At 40.4% G+C, this 17,641-nt stretch overlaps 1 non-coding gene across 1 annotated transcript; it reads left to right on the top strand.

Moving 5' to 3' along the window:
* The first annotated feature begins 291 nt into the window (after window positions 1-291).
* TRNAQ-UUG (transfer RNA glutamine (anticodon UUG)) lies at window positions 292-363 on the top strand. The gene has a single exon. It is a non-coding gene; the product is annotated as a tRNA-Gln (tRNA).
* The last annotated feature ends 17,278 nt before the right edge of the window (window positions 364-17,641 follow it).

Below are 17,641 nucleotides of genomic sequence, written 5' to 3' on the forward strand. Positions count from 1 at the left end.
TCGTTATGCTTTGATCACTCTGAACACATTTGAAGCCTACTATTAATACAATTACATAGACCTAACTTACGAGATATCAAACGATTGCGGTCATTCATGATCTGAGCTGCTGCAATTAACATTTGTGAATGTTTGTTAACTACAAGGCACGGGTGTACCCCGTGCTCGCAGTGCGCGGGTCGGATCAACGCCGCGGAGTTGACTGTTCGCTTCATTGGTTGACATCATCGGAGCTACAACGCAGCCTGTACATCACGAATGTAGTTTTGGCAGGTACGTGTGCAGTTGTGAGGTCCCATGGTGTAATGGTTAGCACTCTGGACTTTGAATCCAGCGATCCGAGTTCAAATCTCGGTGGGACCTGCAATTTTAATTTCGAGGTAATACTGGTTTCATAATTCTCGGACGCATTTATTTCCATTCGCAAGCAATATCGTTACAATATCTCCATAATTCTGTATAGTGATAATTCTACGTTTTCTGCATGTCATGGCACTCCAAACTTCAAAAATGTACATTTATGCGTTAGAATCGATATAAATTTATTCCCTGCCGATTTTCGAACATGTCCGCCTCTGTGGGGTTCGATTCCCGGCTCTGACACGAAATTTGAAACGTGGTACGAAGATTGGAACGGCCTAGGGAGGTCAGATAAGTAGAGGTGGGTTTGATTCCCACCTCAACCGTCCTCGAAGTGACTTTCCGTGGTTTCCCACTTTTCCTCACCGAGCTCGACAGCTGCAGTCGCTTAAGTGCGGCCAGTATCCAGTATCGGGAGATAGTGGGTTCAAGCCCCACTGTCGGTAGCCCTGGTTTTCCGTGGTTTCCCATTTTCACACCAGGCAAATGCCGGGGCTGTACCTTAATTAAGGCCATGGTCGCTTCCTTCCAAATCCTAGGCCTTTCCTATCCCATCGTCGCCATAAGACCTATCTGTATCGGTGCGACGTAAAGCAAATAGCACCACTTTTCCTCCAGGAAAATGCCGGAATGGTACCTAACTTAAGGCCACGGCCGCTCCCTTCCTTGCCTATCCCTTCCAATATTCATCCCCCCCCCTCCCCCCAGTATAGCAGGTGAGACCGCCTAGGCGAAACACTGGTCCTCCTCTCCGGTTGTATCCCCCGACCCAAAGTCTCACGCTCCGGACTCCACGCTGAGGCGGTTGAGGTGGAATCCCTCGCTGTGTCCGAGGAAAACACTAACCCTGGAGGGTAAACAGATGAAGAAAGAAAAGATCATGATCTGGCTAAATTCGATATTATTGACGAGTTTCTGGTAAATGTTTTTCTATTAAAAAGGAATTGCGGAAACTGTCAGTGAATATTTCCACAGTTCTAATTTATTTATTCGCACAAGGCAAATGCTGCCGCTGTACCTTAATTAAGGCACGGTCGTTTCATTCCCACTCCTGGCCTTTCCTATTCCATCGTCGCCGTAAGACCTATCTGTGTCGGAGCGACGTATAGCAAGTTGTAAAATATATATATTTATTCCAGCCCTCTGGATTGAGCTCTTAATATTTTCGTGAATTCGTTGTCAAAGCGAATAATTACCTGCGGAGTTGATATAAAATACTGTATTGCTTTTTTTAAATATTACCGGACTCTATCTGAATGATTTCAGTGCAGTTATAGCAATTACTGTATACCTATTTTGTAAATTCTCCCGTAGGTTTTTACCCGTATTTTTTCAAGAAGAATTGATAATGATGATGATTATGATGATATTAATAAGAAGAATGGCAAAGTTATTTTTTACATTCCGGAGACGTCCAGGTGCCAGAATTTTGTCCCGCAGGTGTTCTGAATATCGTGATCTCATGTTTAAATTGACAGTGTTCACTAGCAGTTGCCATTACCTACGGCAGGGCCTCTCAAAAGTTGTTCAAGGCTATTTTCACTCCTTAATACATGTCCAAAAAATGCAGCTTTCTCCGTCTAACAAGAGTGGAAAGTTGATTCGGGATACCAAGCTCTTCGATTATGGAGACGTATTTGTAGCATCCTCGCCGAGCACCACAATTCAAACGTGTCGGTGCGCTTTTTGTCCTTTTCATTTCTTTCTTTCTTTCTTTCTTTCTTTCTTTCTTTCTATTTCTAATCTGTTTAACTTCCAATGTTAGTTTTTACCTCGGACTCAGCGAGGGTTTCCACCTTGAGCCATCCCCTAGATGCCACAATATGTAATATAATAGCTCTGTGGATGTATCTATTTAATCATATGCATAACGCTGTGTACGAAGTAAGGGAGTCCGTTAACCGCCGATATAGACGAGCCGCACTTTGTAATTTTCTAGTAAACACGAGTTGTTTGAATTCAAATCGAGTCGTTGTCTTGGTAACTACGCACACCAACCCCCTTCCAACTTTCAAATTCACTCTACTCGAGCTTGGGGGAGGTTAGATTTGAATAAAGGGAACCCCTCAACAACATTTCAGTATGACCAACTTCGACTTCACTGGACTGGAATCTCAGCATTTACATAGCTATTTTGGCCACTAAGCTAGAATTCCACAGGTCCGAACTGCATAACACTTGCATATATATTTATCATTCACTCATGTGTGAAAACAATGGCTACATGTGCACTATCAAAGTAATTTTATCTGAATGGAAAAACGTTGGGCCTAGCCCGAGTCCATTAACTGACAGCCTCTAATGTTTGTCGGGGATTCACCTGCTGCCACAAAGGGACAGTGAGTTTTTTAAAGACCCGTGGTGGGGGGAGCAGCCCCATTCTTCTGTTGTACTTGGTGAGAACTGCACGTTGTGTGCGAGTGGTGAAAGTTCTTTGTACTGACTAAAAACGGTTACACGCTATGTGCGCGTTGACATTTAATCTCGAGCCGAAGTTTACAGGATAATTATTATATCCTAATATTTGATTCGAGTACAATTGATAGACCAAGCGCGGTTTGGTACCGCGGATTTAATAACTCTGTTAATCCGAGAATAATGTTTGCTCGACACCCGCGGATGAGATAAATGTACATTCCAGATAGTGACCAGTATCTCATATCGGTACGCGATCGCGAGATATATTTGCATCGTGTGCGCTCCGCTTATTTATTACCGCTGCGGAGTACTTAAGTTGACTGGGCCTAGACCCTTGAGCTAGTGATGCTAAAGCCAGACTAATACTTGAGCGTAGGCTGCGCAAATTACAGTCTAGCATTAGAGTCAACTTTTTGTTCTCGTACACGCAAAGCGGCGAAGAAGTGATTGCAATCAACAAATTCCACAGAGTTTTCCAGGGACGTAAGGAAGACATCATGGCTGTACGTGGAGTCGACGCCAGCACCAATCAACTTCGGCTCACCGTCATCGTGATGAGCTAAGCATCTGAGACACTGCGGCCATGTGGATCGTGGTGAATGGCACCTAACTGCAAAAGGTGAGTACGAAAATCCATTTCTAGGCATGATCCTGTAAATCTAATACATTAGGTCAGGGAATTTTTCATTATGTATTGTAAAATTAAATGTCAGCCACTTTGGCTGGAGATTTGTCTTAATTCAGTTAAAGTTAATGTTGGCTAAGGCTGGGATGCATGTTTTCAGCCCAGGTTATTTGTACATATATATATTATAGTTAGATGGGATCGAGGGAAGATGCTAGGTATTACGTAGTTGTTGATTTTGCTAGTGCAGTGTTTTCTGTGTTATTTCTTGTCATTATTTTTAGAGATATTCGGGTAAAAGTCCTTATTTTCAAGCAGGCTAGACGCCTCCTGCGTTGGTTATATTTACATCAGTTTACAGTATAAATTCATTCAGTTATTTTCTATGCATGCGGAATGAATTATTTCAGCTACTACTAGAACTGCAGTGACAATGTGTACATCGTTGGGATATAAGAGGCTCATTTAATTTAGCAGGAAGGCGAGTCCGAGAAACTAGCAGGGGATTGAACCCATGATATGTAATGTCTTAATGTGAAAGGCTTAAAATGCCAGAAGAATGATTTTAGGGGCCATGTATATGTGATTAGGCAAGATATGCCATGTTATTAATGGAAGCTATGCCTGAATATGAAATAATTACCCGGCCGTGAAATTGCAAAGAATGCAACTCCTTTCGAGCGGAGAAAGAAATGAATATTTGTTACCTCCTGGGAGGGGTTGTACAGGCACTGGCCCGCCTCATTGAGCTTCATTGAGAGTGAAAGTGGTCAGCTGACAGAGCTTTTTATTCCCCACGTGGCAAGAGTTTGTGAAAGGAAATCCGTTAAGTCTCCCAGACTACGACCTCTCCTGCCTGCGAATATATGTATTTTTTTTATTACAGCTGACCGAATGAAGACACGGAAATATGTGAGACCATTTGTGTCTGCTTGCAGACGCATAACCAACGTAGCCTGCCGATGTCAGGTACGATCCCTGATATCTCTAATTTACTCATCTGTTGTATACAGGCCTATGTATGTTTTTCCTACAGGTGTGATTTGTTGTGATCTTTGTGATCTGTTGTCATCATTTTCTTTAATTTGGGTTTATCAGCTCGTTAGCTGAATTTTATTGATAACCAGTTCTGCCTGGTATATTTTGTATGAGCATGGGCTCATGATAGATTCAGTGCTAATTTTAAGCTAGAATGGGGAACCACCTTATGCCATAGTGATTATTCATGTACATGCGCAACAGCCGGAATGTAAATATTGTGTTATGGCTATTGTGCCAATGTATTAGTTTTTCCCGGTTTATAACCGGAACGATTTACTTCGTCGAAGTCTACGGGAAAACATGGATATCCGTACTTATCTAGCGCAATTACCTTTCAATACATAACTACCAACGTTTTTCTCTTGTAAATTGACATTGTAATTTAATTTGATTCGGGGTCGTTGCCCTCATTGTGTTTACCTTCGTTATTTTTCAATGTATAGTGTTACAGTCATGCGTATATCGCAATTTCACGACTATCTGAGGTCGAATTGTTCTATTTTATTTGATATTTTAAATTAGTATGGACCATTTTTTATGTTTTATGAATACAATAAATCCATCTTACCCCTTATTTCATGTTCTCATTTCTAGAAATTATTTTTTCTTGTCAATATACTCTTTAGTATAAGTTTGCCCAGTTATCGAGCGTTTACTACGCGCTTTTCACCCCCTGAGTTAGTCGGATCGAAAGACAGGATATAGTGCAATCTCTACCGCCTCAAGGACAGTGTCCTGGAGCGTGAGACTTGGGTAGGGGGATACTTCCGTGGAGGAGGGCCAGTACCTAGCACAGGCGGCCTCACCTGCTATGCTGAACAGGGGCCTTGTGGAGAGACGGGAAGATTGGAAGCGACAGGCTAGGAAAAGGTAAGGAAGTGGCCGTGGCCTTATGTTATGTACCATCCCGGCATTTACCTGGAGAAGTGGGAAACCACAGAAAACCACTTCGAGGATGGCTGAGGTGGGAATCGAACCTACCTTTACTCGCTTGACCTCCCGAGGCTGAGTGTACCACGTTCCAGTCCTCGTACCACTTTTCAAATTTCGTGGCAGAGCCAGGAATCGAACCCGGGCCTCCGGGGGTGGCAGCTAATCACGCTAAAGACTACACCACAGAGGCGGACAATATTTAATTACTAAGTAACAAATTTAACCTACTTCGATTGCTCACCTGTAGAGTTTCAGGTATTTTCGCATGCAATAAACCCGAATTTTGGGAGAGTTGGGTTCCGAACAAACCGTATTAAGCCCTATTAATATTATAAGTTAGAAACAGAGAATTGTGGAGGCATTTTCAAATTCATGGCGGCTTGCAGACTGACCGCTGAAAGGCATAGCCGTCAACAATAGAGATCAATATATGCGTGTATGTAGGTTATGATTCTCCTTCTTATTCTTATTATTTATTCATTAATCGCTAAACTTACCGGGTTGGCGTTTTTCCCCCGGACACAGCAAGAGCAGTGTCCTGGAACGTAAGAGTTTGGTCCGGGATAAAACTGGGCGTGAGGACCAGCCCGTCTCTGTGGTGTAGTGGTTAGTGTAATTAGCTGCCACCCCCGGAGGCCCAGGTTCGATTCCCGGCTGTGCCATTTCACTGTCATGAATGAACATCTTGGTACAAAAATGGACGCTATGCTGCGAGAAAATTAAACACGACACGCAAATTTAATCGTCAATGGTGAGAGGATTGTATTCATATCGGGAATAAGCCGAGATATATTATCAAGAAGGCGGTGAAAATGAATGAAGGATGCGGGATGGTTACAAGTCCAGAAGAAATTACTTCAAGCTGGACGGGAAGACGGAATTGCTACGTGAAGAAGACGTTATTGCTAGTAAAAAGCTCGAATAGAAAAGAATTTGGAATAATATCAAGAGAAAAGATTAAGGCTACAGGAGTATCGCGTGGAGTCGCATATTAATAAACCGAGAAATTGAAACACTTATTGGGAAAAGTTACGTAAGAGACTACGTCACAAGACATCAAGCAAGAACAGCAGATATCATTCAAAGTCGCTGGCAAGAAAATATAAAAGCTGCGGGAATTGAAAACAATATATAGAAACCTAAATTCGGAATTTGGTAGACATATTAGTAGTCTGGAAGACAGCTGGATTTAACCCTTAACTGCCCAGATTATTTTATTTGAATTTTTCTGTTATGTTTTGGGATAAGTAACTTCAAATGCATCTAAAACGACTTAAAAATAAGTTATTAAAAAAAATTATTGCACAGAACTGGTGAAATTGAACGTGTCCATTTGGGTACACTGGACACTTAGATAGTCACTATATCATGTTAATCATGAGTTACCCTGGATTGATTGTAAGTATATCGGGCGAGTTGGTCGTGCGCGTAGAGGCGCGCGGCTGTGAGCTTTCATCCGGGAGATCGTGGGTTCGAATCCCACTGTCGGCAGTCCTGTAGATGGTTTTCCGTGGTTTCCCATTTTCATACCTTAATGAAGGCCACGGCCGCTTACTTCCAACTCCTAGGCCTTTGCCATCCCATCGTCGACATAAGACCTCTCTGTGTCGGTGCGACGTACAGCCCGTAGATTCTAAGTACCATACAGATTTCCTGGTATAAATTTATCACACGAGATTGTGAAAATAATGCACCAGAGAGACATTGTTGGCAGAAACAATCGATTTTATCTGTATTCTGGGAGTTCCTTATTTATTGTAAAATCAAATAAACATTGATAGAAGATATTAGCTAACTTCTTGCTGCCTGCATTGAAGATCTGCCATACATAGTTCATTGGCATTCATGGTACTTCGCAAAACATTCCACACAGAGTCCAACATTACATTTACCGCATTTTCTGCGTACAGCCGATAATTTTTTTTCACAGGACGCTCCTACACACCTTCTCTTCTTTTCAATCTTCACAATGTAGTGTTTGCAGCCATCGTACCTGATGTCGCTTGGAACTTCTTCTTAGATGTGGAACCTAAGCCAGCAGATGGCCTTCCTGTTGCACTGATGGGATTCTTGTATCGACTCAAGTACGTTAGTACAATTCCTCGCCTGAAATCTAGTTGGTTTAGTCTGACTCCTCCTTGCCTTTTCAACTGCCAAGCATTATGGACCGAAACATCAATGAGCCAGGACAGAATCGGCCAGTACCATTTCTTATTTCTAATGTTTATCCTGTACATGCCAGTATTCTGATCCATTTGGTTCACGCCACCCATAAACTTGTTGTATCCTCCAACCATATCAGGACGTTCAATGCAGATAAACTGTTTATCTTTTGCCGAATATCTCTTTACTGAAGACAATGGATGTACACCAGCGCAGGTTGATGCCACGGCCACAACAGAGTCATCCACCCATTTTACTACCAGAACCCCATCGTCCTTACACAGAGACTGTTCAAAATGTCCCCTCTCTTTCTTGATCATACCTTTATTGGGAGGTAAAGGACAGGTTTGGGGAATCCTGTTTTCCCTAATTGTACCTGTTCCACCATATCCTTCTTCACGTAGAAATGACAACAGATCGAAACCTGTAAACAGGTTATCAAAGAAAAACAGGAGGGGCAACCTTTTCATTTCAATACTGAAGTCATCGATCATTTGAATCAACGGCATGGCTGCCTTTCCAAAGTGGGTCTCATATTCGGTGCCGGGATGGCGACACTTTCCTTGATAGATAGAAAAATTAACCAAGTATCCAGACGGTGTGCATAAACACCATGACTTGTAGCCAAACCGGATTGGTTTGCTCTTATAAGTTGTTTGAGAGAATGTCTCCCAAAATATTTTATCATCGACTCATTGTAAGACAGCTGCTCTTCAGGGACAAAGTGTTCTCTGCATTTTAGTTGTATTTTGTCAAGGAGAGGTCGAAGTTTCCACAGCTTATCATTTAGATCAATTCTGTTGCTGTCTATACAGTGGAGGAACCGAAGGATTTGTTCAGATCGGTTTCTTCTCATAGCATTCGTTACAAGTTCGTTTCTTGTATCATACTTAGAATCCCAATATAATATTTTACTAGGAAGAGGGTTGTAAGCACTTAAAATAAGGATACCAAGGAAGCAACGCATTTCTTCACAAGTTATCAACGGATTTGGACAGTTTCTGAAAACAGCATAGTTGTTTGACTCTTCAACCAATAATTTAACAATGTCATCATCGAAGAATTCTTCAAAAACCTGAACTGGGATTTTTGCACAAAAAATACTAAAGCCGGGATCAGGAAATGTCCTAAGATTACACTCTAAATCACCATCTACCCACTGTTTTTGCCTGTATTTGGTCAAGTAATCAAGGTTTCGTGGCTCAGTTTCCACTTCCTTGTCAACTAGTCTCACTTCTGCTTGAGAACGAAGTTGCCGAGAATTTAAGTTGTCAGGTATACCTCCATCCTCATCCCCTGAATCTTCATCCGTCAACATTGCTGGATCAGGAGGTGCTATGAACACTGTATCTGTTTCTGGGATACTGTCATCTTCTTTGAATAGAATGTAGAGAGCCTCCTGAACTGTTAGATCAGAATTTAATATCCTTGACAGCGACCTACGGAGATAATAGAACAGTAGTACAGTACTTCAGTAGTACTCCGTCATGTTAATGATAATAGTAATAATGAAATTTATATAAGACATAAGACAATAATTTTTATAAGACATGTTTGCAAAATTAATAAATGGTTTGACAGAAGGCAGTTTGGGTTTAGGAAAGGTTATTCCACTGAATCCCAACTGTAGGATTCCAGCAAGATACAGCAGATATCCTGGATTCAGGAGGTCAAATGGACTGTATTGCGGTTGACTTATCTAAGGCATTTGATAGGGAAGATCATTGGAGACTACTGGAAAAATGAGTGCAATTGGACTTGACAAAAGAGTGACTGAATGGGTGGCTCTGTTTATAGAAAATAGAACTCAAAGAAATAGAGTAGGTGAAGCTTTATCTGTCCCTGTAAAAATTAAGAGGGGAATTCCTCAAGGCAGTATTATTGGACCTTTATGTTTTCTTATATATATCAATGATATGTGTAAAGAAGTTGAATCAGAGATAAGGCTTTTCGCAGATGATGTTATCCTGTACAGAGTAATAAATAAGTTACAAGATTGTGAGCAACTGCAAAATGACCTCGATAATGTTGTGAGATGGACAGTAGGCAATGGCATGATGATAAACGGGGATAAAAGTCAGGTTGTGAGTTTCACAAATAGGAAAAGTCCTCTCAGTTTTAATTACTGCGTTGATAGGGTGAAAGTTCCCTTTGGGGATCATTGTAAATACCTAGGTATAAACATAAGGAAAGATCTTCATTGGGGAAATCACATAAATATGATTGTAAATGGTTATAAGATTATTTAGGGGTTGTAGTAAGGATGTAAAGGAGAGAGCATATTTGTCTCTGGTGAGACCTCAACTTGAGTATGGTTCCAGTGTATGGGACCCTTACCAGGATTACTTGATTCAGGAACTGGAAAAAATCCAAAGAAAAGCAGCTCGATTTGTTCTGGGCGATTTCCGACAAAAGAGTAGCGTTACAAAAATGTTGCAAAGTTTGGGCTGGGAAGACTTGGGAGAAAGGAGACGAGCTGCTCGACTAAGTGGTGTGTTCCGAGCTGTCAGTGGATAGATGGCGTGGGAGGACATCAGTAGACGAATAAGTTTGGATGGTGTCTTTAAAAGTAGGAAAGATCACAATATTAAAATAAAGTTGGAATTCAAGAGGACAAATTGGGGCTAATATTCGTTTATAGGAAGGGGGGTTAGGGATTGGAATAACTTACCAAGGGAGATGTTCAATAAATTTCCAGTTTCTTTGCAATCATATAAGAAAAGGCTAGGAAAACAACAGATAGGGAATCTGCCACCTGGGCGACTGCCCTAAATGCAGATCAGTAGTGATTCTTAAAAAAAGTTATTATATGTGCTGTTATATTTGTGATCGAATACATATTATGCATATAACACAACTGCAATGAACAGAATTTGTGACTCTACATCTGCCCATCGTGTCCATATGGGCACGGTAGGATAAACGAGGTCCTGGACTCTAGACTAATTGATAATTTGCCATTTAGGCAGATAGCCTGTAATAACTACTATGTTTTATACTGCCACAAACAACTAAATAAGAAACTTAAACAAATATGAACTAAGAAAGCTACTTACTCTGTGTCAATGTCCATTATTTCCACATCAAAGTTTAAACTCCCAACTCAGAAGCTCATAACTGCCACTCAACAATGAACCAGCAACAGAAAATTTAAACATTAGATAGATTAAACTTTTTCTTTACAGTTTGAATTGTTACCAACCCTAATTGTTAAAGACAAAAATTACCAATGAAGAATTAAGATGGTATATATATATGTATTTATTTACTTATTAAAAGGAATTAGCAGTGAACGTAATGTAATGAGTGTCCTGTAAATATCTATAAGACAATTGGTCTTTAGTAATACAGATTTGAGATTGCTAAGCAGTTTCCGAGAGAATTTCGTAGAAGACGCGCGTGTCTATTCAACCCACGCCACGTCGTCAGAATATAGTACCTATCACATGAGGTAATTTAACCAGTTAATTTGGTAGGAGATAATTTTAAATGTTCATGAACAATGTCACTAGCAATTTAACAAGTACTTGGTTACAGTAAAAACTGCTTTAAATAAATTTCCACAAGGTCGGAAATGTACGCAAAATTTCTTGGCGGCAAGAAAAAAATTCCTAAGAGAGGGGATGGAAACTATAAATAAAGGGATGCGCGATCTTGAAATCACCCTGCATTGAATCATTGGAGCGCGTGAGAGAAGGTCATACTGTTGAGAAAATTGACCGGCGAGTAACAGAATAATTCCAGCAGAAACTTAGATTTTGGCCGATGTGGCTGGGGTATTGTCTCCAAGTGGAGATAGTTCTTGTTTATTAGAGTGTTAGTCATATGTAAAGACGGTCATCTTTTTTTTTTTTTTTTGCTAGTGGTTTTACGTCGCACCGACACAGATAGGTCTTATGGCGACGATGGGACAGGAAAGGGCTAGGAGTGGGAAGGAAGCGGCCCTGGCCTTAATTAAGGTACAGCCCCAGCATTTGCCTGGTGTGAAAATGGAAAACCACGGAAAACGATTTTCAGAGCTGCCGACAGTGGGGCTCGAACCTACTATCTCCCGAATACTGGATACTGGCCGCACTTAAGCGACTGCAGCTATCGAGCTCGGTGACGGTCATCTAAATGCCGCAACAGTATTAGTGAAATTCAAATAATATTGTGTTGAAAAAAAGAAGATAACCTTGTGCGGTCGACAGTATTCGTGTTTGGTCCGTGAAAATATCGAGTGAAGGGTATTTCTCCTTTTTTGTGCCTTTATTTCAGGAGAGAAGTATGAATAAAATAAAATGTGAAGCCAGAAGTATTGATATGGCTAAATAAAAACCGGAAGGTTGTTGGTGAGCTAATACGATGGGAGCTGACGTGCAGTTAAGGTAGGTGGAATGCCACGATCACCGCCTATGTATCTGTTTTATGATGTCACACTTATATTTTGTAAAGGGTATTTGTGACGCAGTTCGGTCACCCATTTGTTTCGTGAAATGTCAGAAAATATGACGAAAGGTCATTTGTTTTTTGTTCATGCTTGGATAATATTTATAAACTATTACGAGTGCCGTGTAATGTGTTGTAAATAGTCAATGTGAGGGTTATGAAGCGATATAACGTCTAAAGTAGATCGTCATTTCCGTGAGTTTATTTCCTGTATTTGTGGTATCAAGTTAAGATGTTTAATAAAAAATTTCTGTTTGAATTATGACGAAAGTGGTGCAAGAAATCCGTGATCGACCATTTTCAATCTGGTATAGACGCGCTGTCGTGTTGAGCAATGTAAATCGGTGATTATCTGTCACGAAGGGACTGTTATTTCTAGGTCCGTTTGAACTGTGTCTGACTGAGAGTAAATAACAGTAAATTTTGTCAGTCATTTTTGTGAAGTCCAGTTCAGAAATACGAGGTCACGTTATGCGAAGATGTTTCATTATTAGAGTATTGTGTGTAGTTATGCGTTGTGGATTCTAAGGATTATTATTCCATTCCTTTCGTCATTGAGATTTGTCGTGTTTGAAGCAATAATTTTTAGTCTCGTTAGATGTGAACTGAGGTAGGATTTTTGTGAATCAGGTGGTTGGAAGCCTGTAATTATGCCGGAAGACTCTGCGTGAACCCGAGGAAGTCATTAGTATAATGTTTGAGATGGAAATCGTGAGGGGAACGACGGAAGTGTAAGTTTGTGACGTGTAATTATTGAATGGCATCTTAAAGTAAATATCTGTGCATAATCTGTTTGGGCCAGGAATGTCGTATTTGTAATTTTATCAGTGAAATCGTGGATTTCGTTCTTTTGAGACCAGTTAAGCGTGAATATATAACAAGTGTTTTCACTCAAAGCTATGACAGCGAAGGGTAGCTTGTTCTGCTAGACCAGCTGATCGGGAAGTTCGCCGCTGGGGGAGTAACGGTATCCGTGCGGTCTTTTAACGTGTTGAAAATTAGATTGTATTCTTTAGAATGGAGTTCGAATTTTGCAAGAAACTAAATGATATTTTGTCCGCCTCTGTGGTGTAGTGGTTAGTGTGAATAGCTGCCACCCCCAGAGGTCCGGGTTCGATTCCCTGTTCTGCCACGAAATTTGAAAAAGTGGTACGAGGGCTGGAACGGGGTCCACTCAGCCTCGGGAGGTCAACTGAGTAGAGGTGGGTTCGATTCCCACCTCAGCCATCCTGGAAGTGGTTTTCCGTGGTTTCCCACTTCTCCTCCAGGCGAATGCCGGGATGGTACCTAACATAAGGCCACGGCCGCTTCCTTCCCTCTTCCTTGCCTATCCCTTCCAATCTTCCCATCCCTCCACAAGGCCCCTGTTCAGCATAGCAGGTGAGGCCGCCTGGGCGAGGTACTGGTCATTCTCCCCAGTTGTATCCCCGACCAAGAGTCTGAAGCTCCAGGACACTGCCCTTGAGGTGGTAGAGGTAGGATCCCTCGCTGAGTCAGAGGGTAAAACCGACCCTGGAGGGTAAACAGATTACGAACGACAAAGCACACTTGATTATCAAATTGCATAGTTGAACTTCTCTTGTGCATTTTATTCATAAATAAATGGCTCGTTGTCACAAACTGGCTTATTAATTTATTTTACAACTGGAATTTTACCTCAAATGTAATACTGTTAGGTCATATTTTTCATGTTATTGTGCATATTTTGGTAAATTTTAGGTCATAAGAGCATTTTTCTGTGCATATTATGGTGATATTTAGGTCATAAAAATCCTAGCCCCACTGATCAGCCTCTGTTAGATTTCACTGCTGTCACTCGGTATACCCTGGAGGGTAAACAGATGATGATGATGACTAAATGAAATTTTTATCCACTAGTAACGTGTATGTTATTAGATAGCATTCTATAATATTAACTTGTTTATCCGAGATCTGAACGTATATTTGAAACCACGGAAGTTCGACTTTAATGAGCGAAGTTACCCATTTCCAGGGTGTCAAAATAAAGTGTTTGTTGTAGTTATTGATTTATTTTTGAGGGGCGCACAAAGCCTTACGTAAATGTCATGATGGGATGTGACAATGTATTTGGCTTACATTTTACGTCGAGTAACTTATGCAGATTTTTAGCACTCTAATTAGTGTTATCCAAGTGTTAATAATTGCTAGTGTTAGATTAAACTTATGGTGTGATGTCATGACTGGAAATAAACGATATGTAATTTTTTTCCAGCTGCACGATATCAAGCGACGATAAACATTATAAAAAAATAAATTTGAGTAGGGACTTGTTAAAGAAATCATTCGTCCGCGGAGATAGAATTTGTTGTTAATTAGGATTTATAAAAACATTTCAATTTATTAAATTATTAAACTCAGTGGAAACCGTATTTGTGAAATAACTTAACGCCAAGTGATTAACTTGAAGATGTATTCCGGGAATCTTAGTTTATCTTGCTAGGAATGTTCAATTATTAACGTAACGCTTAAGGGAACATGCCCGAATATAATGGATTTTGCTGCCGCAAATTATTGTGAGCATTGTTGTTGTTGATTGAGCATTAAATGTTCTGGGATTAGTAAAGTGGAAACCTTGGTCATCAACCGATGTAACTTAATTATGTTTGGCCCTCAGCTTAGAAACTTGGATGGTGATGGGCTCATCAACCTCAGTAACTTAGATTAAGGCTATATGCCATTATGGCATCATTTTCCTTGCGGTCATCATCGACAATGACTTTAAAGTAAATTAGAAAGTTAGATGCCGGTCCATGACATAATTACATGTCACATCGATTCAACTAAGGGTCCATGCCGTACAACCACTGTGTGGTACATACCGATTGGACTGCCTTAATTATACCAAGAGTCCAGAGTTCGTGTTACGAGGGCCGGACCATCACGATCATTATGACGGTACATGTAGTCTCACATGGAAGGCGAATTTAAGGATTTCCAGACTTTCATTTCTTTACTCTTAATAGCAGGTGAGGCCGCCTGGGCGAGGTACTGGTCATTCTCCCCAGTTGTATCCCCGACCAAGAGTCTGAAGCTCCAGGACACTTTCCTTGAGGCGGTAGTTTCTAGTAAGGATGCTCATCAGGCAGTTAAGTCAAAGCTTCTCAAACCAGTATAGGCCTACCTCTCCTCTGCGTTGTAATTAGTGGTGCGTTGACTGGACAAGATGAGTTCGAATTATAATGTTGATTTCTGAATTTTCCTCATTAAAAATACTTTTCAAATAAACCACAATTTTTTCTAAAGTCGATCTTTCATTTAAGTAGATAGATTAAGATACTGAAACCCACCTTGTACCTCAGCAAGTGACGAAGAACCCGTTAACGACCCAAGAGACAGATCTCATGCTAATTGCTGATAAGTAAGGAAGGTAGGTATCCTTTATGGACCTCCCAAGGGTTTAATATATAATGGTTATTGAAATGAAAGAAGAGATATGATGCGATGATATGAAACAGATGATATATATGTGAAGAATGGTTGTGTAATATGAAGAGTAATGATGGTGATGATTATTACTTCGTCGAGAGAGTAGAGATGGATGTATTTTAATGGTGATATTAAGTTAGCTGACGTAGTCTATATATTTAATTCCATAGCATATATTAATCCTTCGGTATTCCACATCCAGCATTAAATATGATACATATAGTTCATATATGTCGGATAGGCACTGGTAGATCATCGAAGTGAATCCATGTAGGGATGATTGAGCAGAATTAGCCCACATTGACCCGAATTCTTGGCCACAGTCATGTTTATTGTCTATACTAATATCATAAAGAGGAGAATTTTGTATGTTTGTTTGTAACGGATAACTCAAAAATTACTGAACCGATTTTAAAAATTTCTTCACCTATAGAAAGCTACATTGCCAGTGAGTAACATGGGCTGTATTTCATTTTCGAAACAGTTCGAGGTGGGAGGCACGGGGGGGGGGGGAGATAACAAAATAATAGGCTAATATAGGCAAAATATCGAATTTGTCGTATAAGGACGAGACAAAGCTCAATTTAATCCTCTTGACGCAAAGAACAAAACTTGATAAGCCCTACGGGCCCGAAAACCATGTTTAAGGCCCTAAAACCAACCTTTACGGAGATATTGGCACCACACTACCCCTGCTCTAGGAATCGGATAAAAAAAAGAACTGCTGTAACCATGGCGACGTCAGCTCCAGGATTCTAGAGCAGCGAAATTATGTATGTACGTTCGGGTATAGCTGCCAACCAAAATTGGTACACGTATTACTTACTATCGGGAGACAAGCACTGTGGGGGTAAGCCATTCCTAGCGCTAAGGGAGGGGGGTCAGGGGTTAGTTATAAAAATCGAGAATAGTGTCGAATTCATAGTTTTCGGGGTCGCTGAGTTGAAAGGTAATACTCCAGAATTTTTTAAAGTCCAAGTTCAGCTCCCTTTTAGGTGGGGAGCGAAGGCGGGTGAGATATAGAAATAATTAAAAACAGTTTTGAATCCATAGATTTCAGGGTCTCTGAGATGAATAGCAATACTCCGGATTTTTTGCAAGTCCAAGTGGGGGGCGAAGGGGGTGAGATATAAAATTAATCGATAAACTATACATAAAAATATGATCTTCTTCTTCTTACTATATATAAAATGGAAGTGTGCGTGGGTGTGTGTGTGGGTGGGTAAATGACACATCTCATCCTAAACCACTGGAGCAATTTCACCAAACTTGGTACACTTATCAGTTAGTATCAGGAGACAAACCGCGTGGGGGTAAGACACCCCTAGCACCCTTATGGGCAGGGGGCGAGGGGGGGTGGTATAAAAATAATCCAGAATATTATCGAATCCATCGTTTTCGTGGTCGCTGAAATGAATAGTGACACTCCGAATTTTTTAAAGTTCATGTTCAGCCCCCTTTTGGGGTGTGGGTGAGGAGGGAGTGAGATATGAAAGTAATCGAATACAGTGTCGAATATACAGTTTTCTGGGTCACTGAAATGAATGGAGATAATCCAGATTTGTTTATCTCTTAGGGGTGGGGGGCGACAGGGGGAGAGTCTCATTGACAGTTGAAATCCTGTACATCGTATCTATAGTGTGACGGCTAAATACACATAGTTATCACTTATTAATTTTTGGCGGGGTCAAATACTTACCAGTCGATTCGAGCTTCCATAAGGACGAAGTTTTACTCGAAAATTAAATAATCTAAAACATGAAATCAAACACATCTAAATAATTCTAAAACTACATAATAGATCGTAACATATCAATCTGCAAGTCAAAAAGGAAATTAACATCACACATAACTAATAATGCAAATCTTAAAGGTAAATATTCAGAAACTATCCGGGCGACGCGGGTACTACAGCTAGTAATAAATATAATTAGAATGCTTACTTGCTCATTTCAATAATATTATCGAGAGGTTGCCCATAACTAGATGATGAAGATACTGGTTATTAAAGTCTTCTTAGATGACACACCACATACTTTTCAGAAATGATGTTAAATAAAGTGTTATAAGTCGTTGGTGACACGCTAACATGTTGCACGAGATATAAATAATTGGCACTTAACTTAATTTCGAATTTATTTTTATTTTAGGCAAACAATCTACATGAATGATTAGTAATGGTAATTTTAATTATTTTAAAATGAAATAATGTTGAATAACTTATCA

The sequence above is a fragment of the Anabrus simplex genome, chromosome 4 (assembly GCF_040414725.1).
Source record: "Anabrus simplex isolate iqAnaSimp1 chromosome 4, ASM4041472v1, whole genome shotgun sequence".
NCBI lineage: Eukaryota > Metazoa > Arthropoda > Insecta > Orthoptera > Tettigoniidae > Anabrus > Anabrus simplex.